Source organism: Echinops telfairi, unplaced genomic scaffold, assembly GCF_000313985.2.
Source record: "Echinops telfairi isolate 266 unplaced genomic scaffold, ASM31398v2 ScPeMD7_5868;HRSCAF=6743_1, whole genome shotgun sequence".
Lineage (NCBI taxonomy): Eukaryota > Metazoa > Chordata > Mammalia > Afrosoricida > Tenrecidae > Echinops > Echinops telfairi.
In genome coordinates this window covers 2,758,913-2,773,323 of record NW_022109768.1, presented here as the reverse complement: position 1 = coordinate 2,773,323, position 14,411 = coordinate 2,758,913, and positions in this window count along the sequence as shown.

Genomic DNA, 14,411 nt, shown 5'->3' with positions numbered 1-14,411 from the left:
CAATATGCCAAGTAGACAAGGTGAAGTATAGCTAAGCTACGACCTATGTAGGACAAATATACCAGAGCCACAAAGTGTTTAATTAACACAAAGACTGTTTAGACTTGAGACGGCATCTTGGGTTAAATGTTAAGGCTTATTGAAGTGAAATGAAATTATTTGGTGAGGCTTTTCTAGCCATCATCTTTGTAACCCCCACCCAATAACTGTATTTGGTTGCTTTTGCTATTCTGCTGGATTGAAAAGTAACCCATAATCAGAATTTGGAAGAGGAACCCTGTAACCATCAAGAAAAAGTGGAGCTCATGAAAGAAGTGGCCAAGGCAGTAGAGACACCAGAGGCAGCAGCACGGAGACGGTAAGACAGAGCAGAAAAACAGCATCAAGAGCATGAAGTATAGTGCTGGGTGGGCTTTCTGACCTAGGGAGTGAGGCAAAGATGGAGGGATCACACAGCTGAGAGGCTGTGGACCGGAGAGACACGCTACCAGCATAGCTAAGACGAGGCACTGTGGTCAAGAGAACAGTATTCATAACATTTTGGAACCGGTTAGCTTCCCGACTAAACCCCAGGACTGTCTATGAGTTGTCTGTGGCCATTGAAATGAATCAATGAACCCAGCCACAGAGGAGAGTCTCCTGAGAGGAATGGTTGATATCAGAATAGGGTAAAAGAAGAATGGTGGGTGGAGGCATGTCTGATCTCGGCCTCATGGCACTGGGCCTTAGGCTGGTGAGGACTTGGATTCTCCCTCTCCTTTGAGTAGCCAGAGGAGTTCAGACATGGACCCCCATGCCACTCCCTCCCTCATATATATTCAAAACTCATCTAGAAAAAAAACCTGATGTTTTTCTCGCCTTTCAACAATACTCCATAATGAGCAAATAATTCATAGCAATCTATCCACCACACTTTTCAGAAAAACAAACAAACAAACAAACACTCACGTAGGGGTCCTCAAACTTTTTAAACAGGGGGCCAGTTCACTGTCCCACAGACCCATTGGAGGGCCGGAGTATAGTATTAAAAAAAAACCATGAACAAATTCCTATGCACACTGCACATATCTTATTTTGAAGGAAAAAAACTAAAGGGGGAAAAACACCCGGCGGGCTGGATAATGTCCGTGGCAGGCCGCATGTGGCCCACGGGCCGTAGTTTGAGAGCCCCTGATACATTTAAAGCCATCGTTAAGAGCATTTGTTGTGTTTTCCCTATCTTCAAAGGGCAATCTCAGCGGTTCTCAACCTGCGGTTCGCGACCCCTTTGGGTGTCGAACGGCCCTTTCATGGGGTCGCCTAAGACCATTGGAAAACACATATTTCTGATGGTCTTAGGAACCGAGACACTGCTCCTCTATCTGTCTCCAGGCAGGTCCACCAACATGCAGATACGCCCACATATGAGTACCTGGCACGAAGACTTTTACTCATGCTACCCCATGCTTTTAGACAAAATTTCATTTATGTGTAATTAGAAATAAATATTTCACAATATATAACTACATATTGTTTCTGTGATTAATCACTATGCTTTAGTTATGTTCAATTTTTAACAATGAAAATACATCCTGCATATCAGATATTTATTTATTTATTTTTAAAATCATTTTATTAGGGACTGATACAACTCTTATCACAATCCATACAGACATCAATTGTGTAAAGCACATTTGTACATTCATTGCCCTCATCATTCTCAAAACATTTCCTCTCCACTTAAGCCCCTGGCATCAGGTCCTCATTTTCTCCTCCCTCCCCGCTCCCCCCTCCCTAATGAGCCCTTAATAATTTATAAATTCTTATTTTGTCATATCTTGCCCTGTCCGACGTCTCCCTTCACCCATTTTTCTGTTGTCCATCCCCCAGGGAAGAGGTCACATATAGTTCCTTGTAATAAGTTCCCCCTTTCCAGCCCACCCTCCCTCTATGCTCCCAGTATTGCCACTCACACCACTGGTCCTGAAGGGATCATCCGCCCTGGATCCCCTGTGTTTCCAGTTCCTATCTGTACCAGTGTACATCCTCTGGTCTAGCCAGATTTGCAAGGTAGAATTCGGATCATTACATTATGATTCATAACAGTAGCAAAATTATAGTTATGAAGTAGCAATGAAAAGAATTTTATGGTTGGGGGTTACCATAACACGAAGAACTGTATGAAAGAGTCATGACATTAGGAAGGTTGAGAACCTCTGAACTGGAGTGTCTGAGGAAGTAAGATGTTCCTCAATTTCCCTTGATTATAATGGGAATAATGCCTATCAATGGGCTGATAGTTTTTGTTTGTTTGTTTGTTTGTTTTTTTATGGGGAGAGGATATTTTTGGTAGTATATGCATATGAGAGTAAATTTAAAACATATTGCTACAAAATCACAGAAACGTTTCATTTTATTAAACAAAGATATGAAAATGCAAAGTCATTGTTTCCTGTCATATCCTGTAAGTCTTTGCTCTTCTGACAGTAATGTTTCTATCTCCCTAACCCTTCCCTCAAGAACTGAGCTCTTCAATGTACTTTACATCAGAACTACACTTTGGGCATCCTTGGGGCACTTAAATTGGGTTCCTTTGAAATGTTCTCTGAATTTGGGGGTGAGGGGTAGTCTAAACAGGCAAGATGAGAGCTGTGTGGTGGTTGGGATACCGTTTTGCAATGACATTTTCATCGGACAGCTACCCTTGAAGAATGAAAAGGTTCATTGTTGCAGTGGAGAAAAATGGTTTTCAGGGCACCCCTCCTGGCCTTTTCCTTACCATTGCAGTTCTCGGGTTTCTTAAGACGTTTTCATAATACACCCCCATGATTGTCCTGTCCATCAAGAAAATCTGAAGTTACTCTTTGGGATCCCAGAAAAGTCAACACAACTTTCTTTTCCTTTCTTTGTTTTTAGCTTTTTATTATATTAGATGAAAGTTTAGAGAGCAGATCATCAGTTGGAATTTCATGAATGTAGAGCCAGATAAAATATGTCCTTTATTGATTGACTTATTTTGCTCCACACAATAGTTTCCAGGGTCATCCATGCTGAGTGCATGGCTTTCAAACATTATATAATAAAACCTTCACTTTCACTGCTGCCTGAGTTGCTAAATATTCATTCTTTTAGCCAAGCAATATTCACTGTAGACCTATTATACAAGGCCCTGTGCCAGGCTAGAAATATAACAAAATCCTCAGAGAAATCTTTATTATAGGCTGCTATAGAAAATGAATAAATTTACCAACCAGTAACATAGTTGATTAGAGATAGCAAGTAGAAGGTAAAACAAAAAATACTGAATTATTGGTACGTGCTTACCTACTCCTTTGCCAGACAGCAGAGGAAATTCTCTCTTTTCATGAGACTCTTCGGGCCAAGCTGTAGATGGTAAACTGAAGGTGATGTTTGGAGGTAGAAACCTGGCTTCCTACTCAAACACAAGGCTCTTTGAATCAGATGGGGGCCTATAGACTTGAACATGTGAAAGAGCCTTCACGTTGCTAGTGTAGATGTTTATGTTGTCGCTGTTCGGTGCCGTTGAGTTGGTTCCAACTCATAGGACCCTCTGTACAACAGAACAAAGCACTGCCTGATCCTGTGACAGCCTCACAATTTTGCTTATGTGTGAGCACATTGTTGCAGCCACTGTGTTAAGCATCTTGTCAAGGGTCTTCCCTTGATGTTCATACACCACCTGGTGCTTAACCTGGGCAAACCAAAAGGTCGACACTTCAAATCTACCAGCTTTTCCATTGAAGAAGAGACTTGGTAATCTGTTTAGGCAGACATTACAGACAAGAAAATCTTATAAGGCAGATCTACTCAGTTCTATAAGGGTTCCTCTGAGTCAGAATTGACTTGATAGCATATAAGAACGACAATGACAACAGCATATACCCATTAAGGCCCTGGGTGGTACAAACACTTGTGTTCATTTTAAGCTAAAGATCAGAAGTACAAACCCACTCAGCAGCTTCAGAAGAAAGGCCTGGCAATGAACTCCCGTAAAGATTACAGCAAAGAACCCCCTCTGGAGAAGCACTACTCTGTAACACGACGAGTGACTATGAGTTGGAATCCTCTCACTGGCAATGGGTTTGATTTCATGCTATACTGTGGTCTATACTCCTTGCTTGCTGGCACATGAACCCAATGGCATAGTAGGTTATGTGTTGGACTGCTAATGGAAAAGTCAGCAGCCCAAAATGACCAGCTGGAAGAAAGGTGAATAGTTTCACTCTTAAAAAGATGCACAGTTCTGCCCTCTATGGTGTTATGAGTCAGACTTGACTTGATGGTTGTCGGTGTTTTAGAATGGCAATTGCCTGTTTGATTGCCTTAGATACTATGAGCTGGCAATAAACTCTCTGCCTTCGAGTTGATGCCAACTGAAAGAGATGCTATAGGGCAGGTAGAACTGCCCCTGTGAGTTTCCAAGGCTGTGCCTCTTTATAGCAGTAGAAACACTTTCTCCCAAAGAGGGGCTGGTTACCAGAGCTCTTATGGTAACAAAGGAGTCCCTTTTACTGCCTTCATGCAAAGTCAGTAGATTCCTGACTGGCATTGTCAATAGGAGGGTATGATAGGTGGGTTTATTGTGCCAACCTGGCCAATGAACACATGTGGGATTAATTGAAGGGCGGAGAGATAGTTAAATGGCTCGGCGAGCCTTGCCTTTCTTGCCTTGCCTTTCTTGTCTTGCTCTTTGATGATCAGACCAGTGTGCAACTGCCTTCGCTTGTTCTCTGCCTCAATTTGCAAGCTACACTACCTGTGGGACACCTAACCCATGGACTGTGTCACTGTAGTTTGAGGTTTCTTCAAGACCTGCTTCACCACGCTACTGGAGTATACATCGCTTGAGCTGGGGCTGTCAGACACTGTCATCTGGCTGACTGTTGGTGACCTGCCTTGCTGTTTGCTGTCTGTGCTCGGGTAGCCTGAATTGCTCTACAGAGGACTCAGCTGTCTGCTTCCTTGACTTGTACCCAGCGGCTTTAAGGACTGCCAATGTATTAGCTGTCTCACAGTAGTGAGTTGCTCTGAGCCATTTGTACTGCTCTATAGACTAATTAGCTGTTTATTTCTTATGTTATCTATCTATCTATCTATCTATCTATCTATCTATCTATCTATCTAAATATATATAAAATCATAAGTGTCCTGGTTTTGTTTCTCTAGAAAACCCTGTCTAACACAGAGGGGAATGAATCCACATCTTTTAATGGCCTGTGTGAAATAGCTAGTTGCATTTATAAAGCTTTTAACTAAGACTTGGAAACTGGAGAGGCATTAATATGTTCTCTGGGAGAGGAGAGTGTGTGGTGCTAAGAGTCAATATTACAGTTTCCTTAACAAAGAAACAATATGTGTGCATACCTGTGAGATGAGTGGAAATCAGTTACTGAGGCCATGAAACTGTACTGAACAGGACCACTATTTACCTTCAGCTAACCATCGGTTCTGAAACATCTCCTTGGAGTCAGCATTCCTCTGTGGGTTGGAGTTATGACTCAGGATGCTCATTCCAGCCCTGATGTGTAATTTGATCAGCAGTTGGTTTTTTTCTTGTCAGCAGTCAGCTCAAGTGTTCATTGTGAGCCCGAGCGACATGCAGACTCTATTCACATCATGCCAAGAACGAGGGATGATGGGGATCCCACATGTTTATGGAATCACTTTTACTCAACCACATGTTCTCTGGGAGAACATTTTAGTCTAAAATCTTTGTCGTTATTGGAAAGAATTCTGCTGATAAGCTCTCCGATAAGTGAATGCAGTAAACATGCAATAAGTATTGATTCTGGAGGAGGGGAAATCTTGACTTAAAATGGTTGAGTTAGGTGGTGGGGGTGGAGGGTGAATCATACTTTTAAACCATTAAAGAAGCCTGATATTTAGAAGAATTTACTGCATCTTTGTAAATGATTTAAAAGCCCACCTTTTACTGTATCTTTTGTGGAAGTCCTGTTCTTCACGTGCTGTCTCACCCATATTTTAAATGAGGCTTACTTTTACAGTAGCTTCCTAGTTATAAGTGAGCTGTTATATTGAACCTTACACTTTTCAATTCTTATAAAGTCAGATTTTTGTTTGTTTGTTTGTTTAAAGAGATGTATCACAAGGGACAAGAAGTCAGGCAGTGGAATGCAGGTTTTACCCTCTTTAAGAGGTGTTGGTGCCCTGAGAAATGTGAGAATGTAGGCGACATGGTTTCTTGGAAAATGAGGCAGCATTCAGTGAAATTCCTCATGATCCTTGTGGCAAATGCCAGAGGTGTTCTCCTCCACCTGGTGCTAGAGGGATCCACAGTGTGCAACTATGTCCTTGGTGGTAGGGTTCTAAAGAGATGTAATGTCACAGGATGCATGTTTAAGAGTTGAAATTGACAGTGAGTTTGAGTTTCGGGTAGAATGCCTCCTCAAATCATTTTAGCTCTCCCACCCTCACTCCCACCCCAGACACCTCAAGAATGGAAATCACCCAGGAAATGTCACTCTGGACATGGCCTGCCTCTCTTGCATCCTGCTTTCGCCTGTTTAGCAGTTCATCACACTTCCCATCACCAGACTTGGCATCCTGGGTTGGAGAAGCAGGCCTGTGAGAGAAAGCAGCAGTCTCACCCACTACCCCTCCTACCGTCCTCCAAGATCTTGACTCAAGATCTTGACTCAGCAGGATGCGCATCCAGCACCCACATTGTCCTGAAACTCTGTCCTCCCCTAGCCTGTGAGGTCCTTGTAAGCAGGAATAGTACTTCATTCTTAGAGCCCAGAGCCATCTTGAGTTAATGGGAGAGTCTCAGTACAAGTTCACTATCTGACTAGAATCAAGCACCAGCTGTAAGTATCACAAGCGGGTTTCTGATCTGGGAAGAAGTTAAAGAGGGGAGTAATATAGTAACTTCTTTAAGAAAAGGACCCTGACATCAAATTGCCTTGGTTGCACCATATAACTTAATTTTTCTGTGTCTCAAGTTTTCTCACCTTTAAATTGGGAAAGTCTTAATATTAGTAATAGTAACGTTGTTAGGTATTGTTCAGCTGGCTGCACCTCATAGGGGCCCTGTGTACAACAGAATGAAACCCTGCCCAGTCGTTCCCAATCTTTACAATTGTTGTTGTGTTTGCTCCTATTATTGCAGCCATGGTGTCAATCCATTTCATTGACGGTCTTCCTCTTTCTAGCACACCCTGTCTCCAGGTACTGGTCCCTCTTGATAATATGTCCAAAGTATAGCATCCTCATTTCTAAGAAGCATTCTGGATGTACTTCCTCCAAAGTAGATTTGTTTGTACTTTGGGCAGTTCATAGTACATTCTTTATTCTTGCCCAATACTATACATCAAATGCATCAATTCTGTAGTTTTACTTATTAATTGATGAGCTGACTTAATTGAAAGTACCATGGCATGGGTCAGTCCACTGGGAGTCCTCAAAATGACATCTTAGCACTTCAACACTTTAGCGAGGTCTTGTGTAGCACATTTGCCAATGCAATACACCGTTTGATTTCTTGACTGCTGCTCCCATGATCATTGATTATGGATCCAAGTACAATTTAATCCTTGAGAATTTCAATATTTTCTCCATTTTTAATCATGTCGTCTTTTAATAATTGTAATGATGGTATGAAATAAACTAACACTAAATAAAAACAGTTGCCATTCAGTTGAGTCAATCTCAGAGTGGCCTCATGCGTCAGAGTAGAACCGTCCATGCTCTATAGGGTTTTCAATGGTTGACTTTCTAGAAGGCCAGCATCTGTCTATTCTTCTGAAATGCCTCCAGGTGAACTCAAACCTCCAACCTTTTGATTCGTTGTTGAGGACATTAACCATTTTCACCACATATTGCATTCTTAGAACCATGTTTAGCACATGATAATTGCTGAAGAGACACTAGCTATTATTTTAGTCAGACTTCAGTTCTAGAGTGTGCCGGTCTTTCCTGTTGAACAAATGTTGAATGTATAGACATTCACGGTCTTGCATGTATGTGGTTTCCTACTTTTGTTCAAGAAAGAATTTGAGAAGGGTGTCTATGCCCTGGCTGAGGGATCTACTTCCATAAGGCACCTACAATCATCTAGAGGTAGAGAAAAGATCTTCTAATTCATCACCATCTGCTCGAGCCATTTAGCTAAAACCAATAAACTATTTTGACTTCCAAGTGGTTTAAGTATATAGAAGGCAGTGCCTGGGAAACTCTTATGCATTGGCATTATTGAGGGTTTCCGTGCTATAAATTATAGGCAAAAGGACTCTCTGGCTCAGGTCACTCAGAGAAAATTCGTGCTAAGGAAATACAAAACCTTATTTCTTTTCCAAAGATGGAGGTTTTCTAAGTACTGTACTTGTCCAATATATATTGGAACATATATAGATGATATAGAGATACAGATATATAGCTATAGATATATATTCTTTTAAAGTAAAATGCTCTTGGCTGATCTGGGTAGCTTGGTTTATTGAAAATGGAGGCTATTTATTTTACTCCTAAATGTCCCCCTTCTTCTAAGGAACCCGAAAGGGTTTGGAAAGATGACCTTGTGCCAGGAAATCTGAGTACTCTCCTCTGGATGATGCCAGAGGTGGTTTAAGAGAGGGCATCACAGAGGCCCAGATGACTTTACTCAATCTAAGAAGGGATTACCAGCACTTGCAGTCATATGAACTCAGTTAAAAAAATTGTATCAGTAAGCAACCAGTATTGAGATCTTCCTATCTGGGAGGTGCAAATGGCTAAATCTGCACTACTCATAGAAAGGTGGCTCAGACTTACCTAAGACACTACAGCAGAGAGCCTTGCAAGAAAATCCTTTGAGCAGTTCTACTCTGCATATATGAAGTCCCCATAAGTTGGAGTTGATTTGACAGTAGTTAACAACAACAACATATGCTTGTGCTAAGAGCTATGGGCAATAGATGATATTCTTAAAGAGTATAGATTTAACCTAAATGCTCTCTTTTAAGGTCATGCTCAAGTAAATTGTGAACTAAGGGCCTGAAACGCATGCCCTCAACACCCTATTGCAAATGTCTGTGCATAGAAAGGCTGGCATAGACAGATGAGAGACTTTTGGTCAAAACCGAGCAGATGTTAGAGTCCAAGTGCGCATGTTATCATATTTGGAATGCAACTGGCTTGGGCTTGAGCTATCAAATGTCCGAATCCTCTGGTCCAAATAGTTTGGGTGGGATGGCTTTGATTCCAAAGGCACTCTTGCTGATTTTAATTAGGTAGAAACGCAATTAAAGACACGCAATTCACTGCGTGTTAACTGAGTAGGATGACCCGAAGCACCATTCGGACCGTAAGAATTTCTCAAGGGTTCTTTTTTCTGGCTGTGAAAACAGGCTTAAACATCCAGGAAAAATACGGAGGACTTATTTAGCGGAAACTATGCCTAGAAACTGTCAACTTCATATCACTGTAAACTGTATAGATATGAAAACAAACTGTTTTAAATTGAGTATATGCGTTTTCTCCTTGGTATGTGCACATATAGAGTTGTGTGTCATAAGGGGGCGGAAGTAGAGAAGGGGAAAAGGTAGGGAGAGGAGAGGAGGAGGAGAAGGGAGGGGAAGATGTGTGTGTGCTCAGACTGAGGGCTCAGCAGTAACTTGCTCGTGCACACTGATTTGGAATATTACCTCTTAGCTTTGCCTTCCCACCTGCATCTTATTGTACAAACTTCCTATAAGCATGGCCATTTTTAGTTCTCCCAACAAGCTGTGATCCCAGAGTGTGACAGGGACAGCAGACAATAATGACATGAACTAAAGATATGCCGAGAAGAGACCTGATGCTAAACCCCAGAGGAGAGACGGGAAGATGAAGCAAAACGGATCGGATTTAACATGTGTTCTCGTGTCCATTCATTTATTCAGATCAGTTCCTGCATCAGGCACTGTCTTAGGCTTTGGCAACCTGTGGTAGTTACATAATTTCATGTCAACTTGATAAATAGGTTATAGGGCTGGAGTCTAGCCTGTCTATCAGGTCACAGCCCGATTGATGTCTCCTTGTGGGCGTGGCCTTTTAAAGGGGATTCTGGGAGTTTTTCTCTCTTCTTCCCTGGAGGTGGGACACACTCCCTGCTTCCCTTTCCTGTTGACAACCACATGGAACCACACTGAAGGCAGCCAGAACCCTGGGGATGCATCCATTGCCATTGGGTTCACAGGACTTTCCACCCACTGGCCTGTGATCTTCCTGCATTCGGCATCAGAGTGTGTGCTGTGAGTCAAAGAAGAATTTATGGATTGGTCTCAGACACATGGGCTAATATCGGACTTATCAACTTGATCTGGACTGGGCTGGGATGTTTTCTTAATATACAATTGCTGTTTGATATAAAACTCTCTCTTACACACTTATGAGTATCTCTGGATTTATTTCTCTAGCCAACCCGGTCTAACACCCAACCCCCAAATCAACTTATTCATGTATGCATTCTGTCAACAAATAGTTATTAAATAACCAGCATGTGTCAGCCAGGGCTTCAAACTGGAACAGAACCAAAAATTGAAACCTGAGACAAAAACAAAAACAAAATTGTACATGTTTGCTGATGTGAAAGGAAAATCCAAATGAATAAACAAAAGTTTATTTTGAACCTGGATTGAAATATACAAATTGATGATGATTAATATTATTGTCTTTGTGATTTCCTTTCCATGGTCATTTTAAAGTTATCAGCAGAACCACTGGACCGTTTCTGTATCTTTTGCATTTGGTGTTTACATATGCTGACCACTTCTCTGGAAAATATGGGAAAGGACAGTTCACTGGTTTGACAAGGGACATTGCACAACTTCAACTATATAGGTGACACCTGCTATTATAAGAGAGGATTCACTGACCACTCAGAGTTTGATATTTTCACTGTGGGTTTGACCGCTATCATGGTAGCATAAGCTGTGCCTTAGAGATTGAGACATGCTTAGCAACTAAAAACATTCATCATCTAAACCGGAATGAGCTGGTTCCACTGTATGGCTTTCTGGACAGACTGTCATGTAAATAGAAAATTTTCATGTGAGTGCAAACATTTAAAATATACACTATTCACATTTTCAAAGTGTTATATTTAAATTCAAGAGAGAATATAGTGTATAAATTTCATTCTTCTATTCAGTCTCGATTTAGATGTAGTGTTAAGCCCACCAGTTGCGGCTTTATGTCCCTGTAGAGATTTACGGCCTTGGAAATTCGATACAGGGTCACTATGAGTTAGAATCAACTCAAGGGTTGGTTTTTGTTTGGATCACAGATTGTACTTATAGGGTTAAATTGTATATTTATTTCACAAATAGAAAATGTTAACAGAAAACAGCAACTAGTGAGAAGAAAATTAATGTTTCAATTGTGACACACCATTATTTCACTGAAAGTAACTTGATGGCATCCCTATTAAGTGAAGTAAGATTTTTCTTCAAAGATCACTGGAAAAATCTATGAGAACATTGTGAAATAAGCCTTCAAATGAAAGAAATGGTGGGACCCCAAGAATATAAAATCAAGGTTGTTCCCATTTTTAAAAAACGTGTCTAGAAACATTTTAATACATGCTGGCTTTAATTCATTTCTACACATGCATTTCTGCATTTTATTCCCTTTCTGTTGTCAAAGTCTAAGACTTGTTTTTTTATTGTAATGTAATACACCCAGTGATAGGTAGGATTATTGTGCCAACCTAGCCAATAGAAACATGTGGGATTAATAAACTCGCAGTTTGATTGGAGGGCAAAGAAATAAATGGCTCAGCATGAATGATCGGACCAGTGTGCGGTTGCCTTAACTAGTTCTCTGCCTTAACTTGAGAGCTACACTACCCGTGGAACACCCAACCCGTGGATCATGTTGCTAGAGCTTGAGGTTCCTTTGAGACCTGCTTCCACACGTTGCTGATGTATACATTGCTTGAGCTTGGGATTGTCGGATCCTGTCATCTGCCTGACTGTTGGTGACCTGCCCTGCCCTGCCCCGCTGTTTGCTGCCTGTAGCCAGACTGCCTTCCTTGCTCTATGGAAGACTCAGCTGTCTGCTCCCTTGACCTTGGATCCAGCAGCCCTTGTGAGCTGAAGGACTTCCAGTATATTAACTATTCCATGGAAGTGAGTTCAACTAAGCCCTCTGTACTGTTACGTTCCTTTGTGCTGTATATATCTATCCTTATATATGTAGATATAAAATCATAAGTGTCCCGGTTTTGTTTCTCTAGAGAACCCTATCTAATACACACCCAAAGGGGACCCTTCCCCGCAAACAAACCCCAAACTCTCATGGCTGTTGTTAATTCTGACTCTGAGAAACCATACATGTGTTAAGCAACCTTTGCACATTCCATTACAATGTTTTATTTTGTCTTCTCCAGTTGCCTTTGAAATTTTCTGTTCAGCTCTTTGACGTCATCATTTCTATCATCTGCCTTAGCTACTCTATGATGAAGGGAAAGTTTCAGTCTCTCACGACATCCATTTTGATCTTTTCTTTTTTCCCAGTCTTTTTCATGAATTTTTTATTTCTTCACAAATGACATCTTGATGTCCTTAAGTTCCAGGAATTGAACTAGTTCAACAAGATGAAGACATGCTGAAAGCACTCACTGGGCAAGGATTTGGAAAACAGCGACTTGGTTAACTCACTGCAAGGGACTCACATTTGCTTGACAGAAAAGACCTGCTAAGATGGTTTCCAAGTCTGTAAGTCTTCCTGGGGGCAGTCTACCACATCTTACTACGATCATTGCTTCAATTAGTCAAAAAGTTTAACTCAACTCACAGAATACTAAGGGGGAGGTGATACCCACTTGTCTTTAAAGCAGCTTCAGTGTCAATAAAAAGAAAAAAATAAAAAAAACCAAACTCACTCATAGCAACCCTATAGAACAGGGTAGAATTGTCCCTGTGGGTTTCCAAGACTGTGCCTTTTACAGGGACAGAAAGCCTTGTCTTTCTACTGCGGAGATGCGATTCAAGAGGAATAGCATCACGTTCATTGTCAAAGAGGGCTTTCCAAGATCTTTCTTGAAGTACAAAACTGTCTATGATAGGATAATATCTACCTGAATACAAGGAAATCTCATTAATACAAACATTACCCAAACTTAAGCATCAACCAAAGCTAGGGAGGAAGAAATTGAAGAATTTTACCAATGTATTCAGTTTGAAATTGATCAAACATTCACTCAAGATGAATCGATGATTATTGGTGATTGAAATGCAAAAGTTGGAAACAAAGGGGAAGGAACAGTAGGTGGAAAATATGCTCTTGGTGATGAAAATGAAGCTAAGGATCTTATGATAGAATTTTGCAAGGCCAATGTCTTATTTATAGCAAATACCTTTTTCTAACAACACAAAAGGTGACTGTACACATGGATTTCTCCAGATGGAATCCCCAGGATTCCAATGGACTACATCTATGGCAAGAGAAGATGGAGAAGTTCAATATCAGCAGCTAATATGAGACCAGGGACCGAGTGTGGAACAATGAACTATCAATTGGTCATCAGATGAAAGTTCGAGTTTAAACTTAAGAAAATTCAAATAAGTCCACAAGAGCCAAAACATGGCCTGTAATTAAACTGAATTTTGAGAATATCTCAAGAAACGATTTGCTGCATTGAACAATAATGACAGGAGACCTGATGAGCTGTGGGAATACATCAAGAACATCATTTGTGAAAAAAGCAAAAGGTCATTAAGAAGATAGGAAAAAAAAGATCGGAAAAACAGAAAAGGTCAAAGTGGTTGTTACTCTGAAATTTCCTCTTCATCATTGTGGCAGTTACATAATCTGTCAACTTGCGAAGGGGTGGAGTCTAGCCTGTCTATCAGGTCATAGCCAATTGTGGTCTCTGTGTGGGAAATGGCCTTCTCCTGAGGATTCTGGGAACTCCTGTTTTCCTCCCTGTAGGTGGGACACACACTCTCTCTGCTTCATCTTCCAGCTGACAAGACACATGGAGCTATGCTGCTGGCAGCCAGAGTATTGGAGCTGGAGGAGCCATATGGTGACCCACGCCAGCAAGGAAATACTTCCACCACCACTGGATCTACAAGACTTTTCACCCACTGGCCTGTGATCTTCCTGCATTTGACAGTATTGCATGGCTGCATGAGTCTGAAGAAGAATTTATAGACTGGTATTGGACATATGACCTAATATTAGACTTATGGACTTGATCTGGACTGGGCTGGGATGTTGTCTTAATATACAATTACTCTTCGATAAAAAATTCTCTATTACACATATATGGGTGTCTATGAATTTGTTTCTCTAGTCTACCTGGACTAACACAATCATAGAGTAGCTAAGGCAAATGGTAGAAATGATGAAATCAAAGAGCTTAACAGACACTTTCAAAGGCAACTAGAGAAGACAAAGTAAAGCATTATAATGCAATTTGCAGAGAC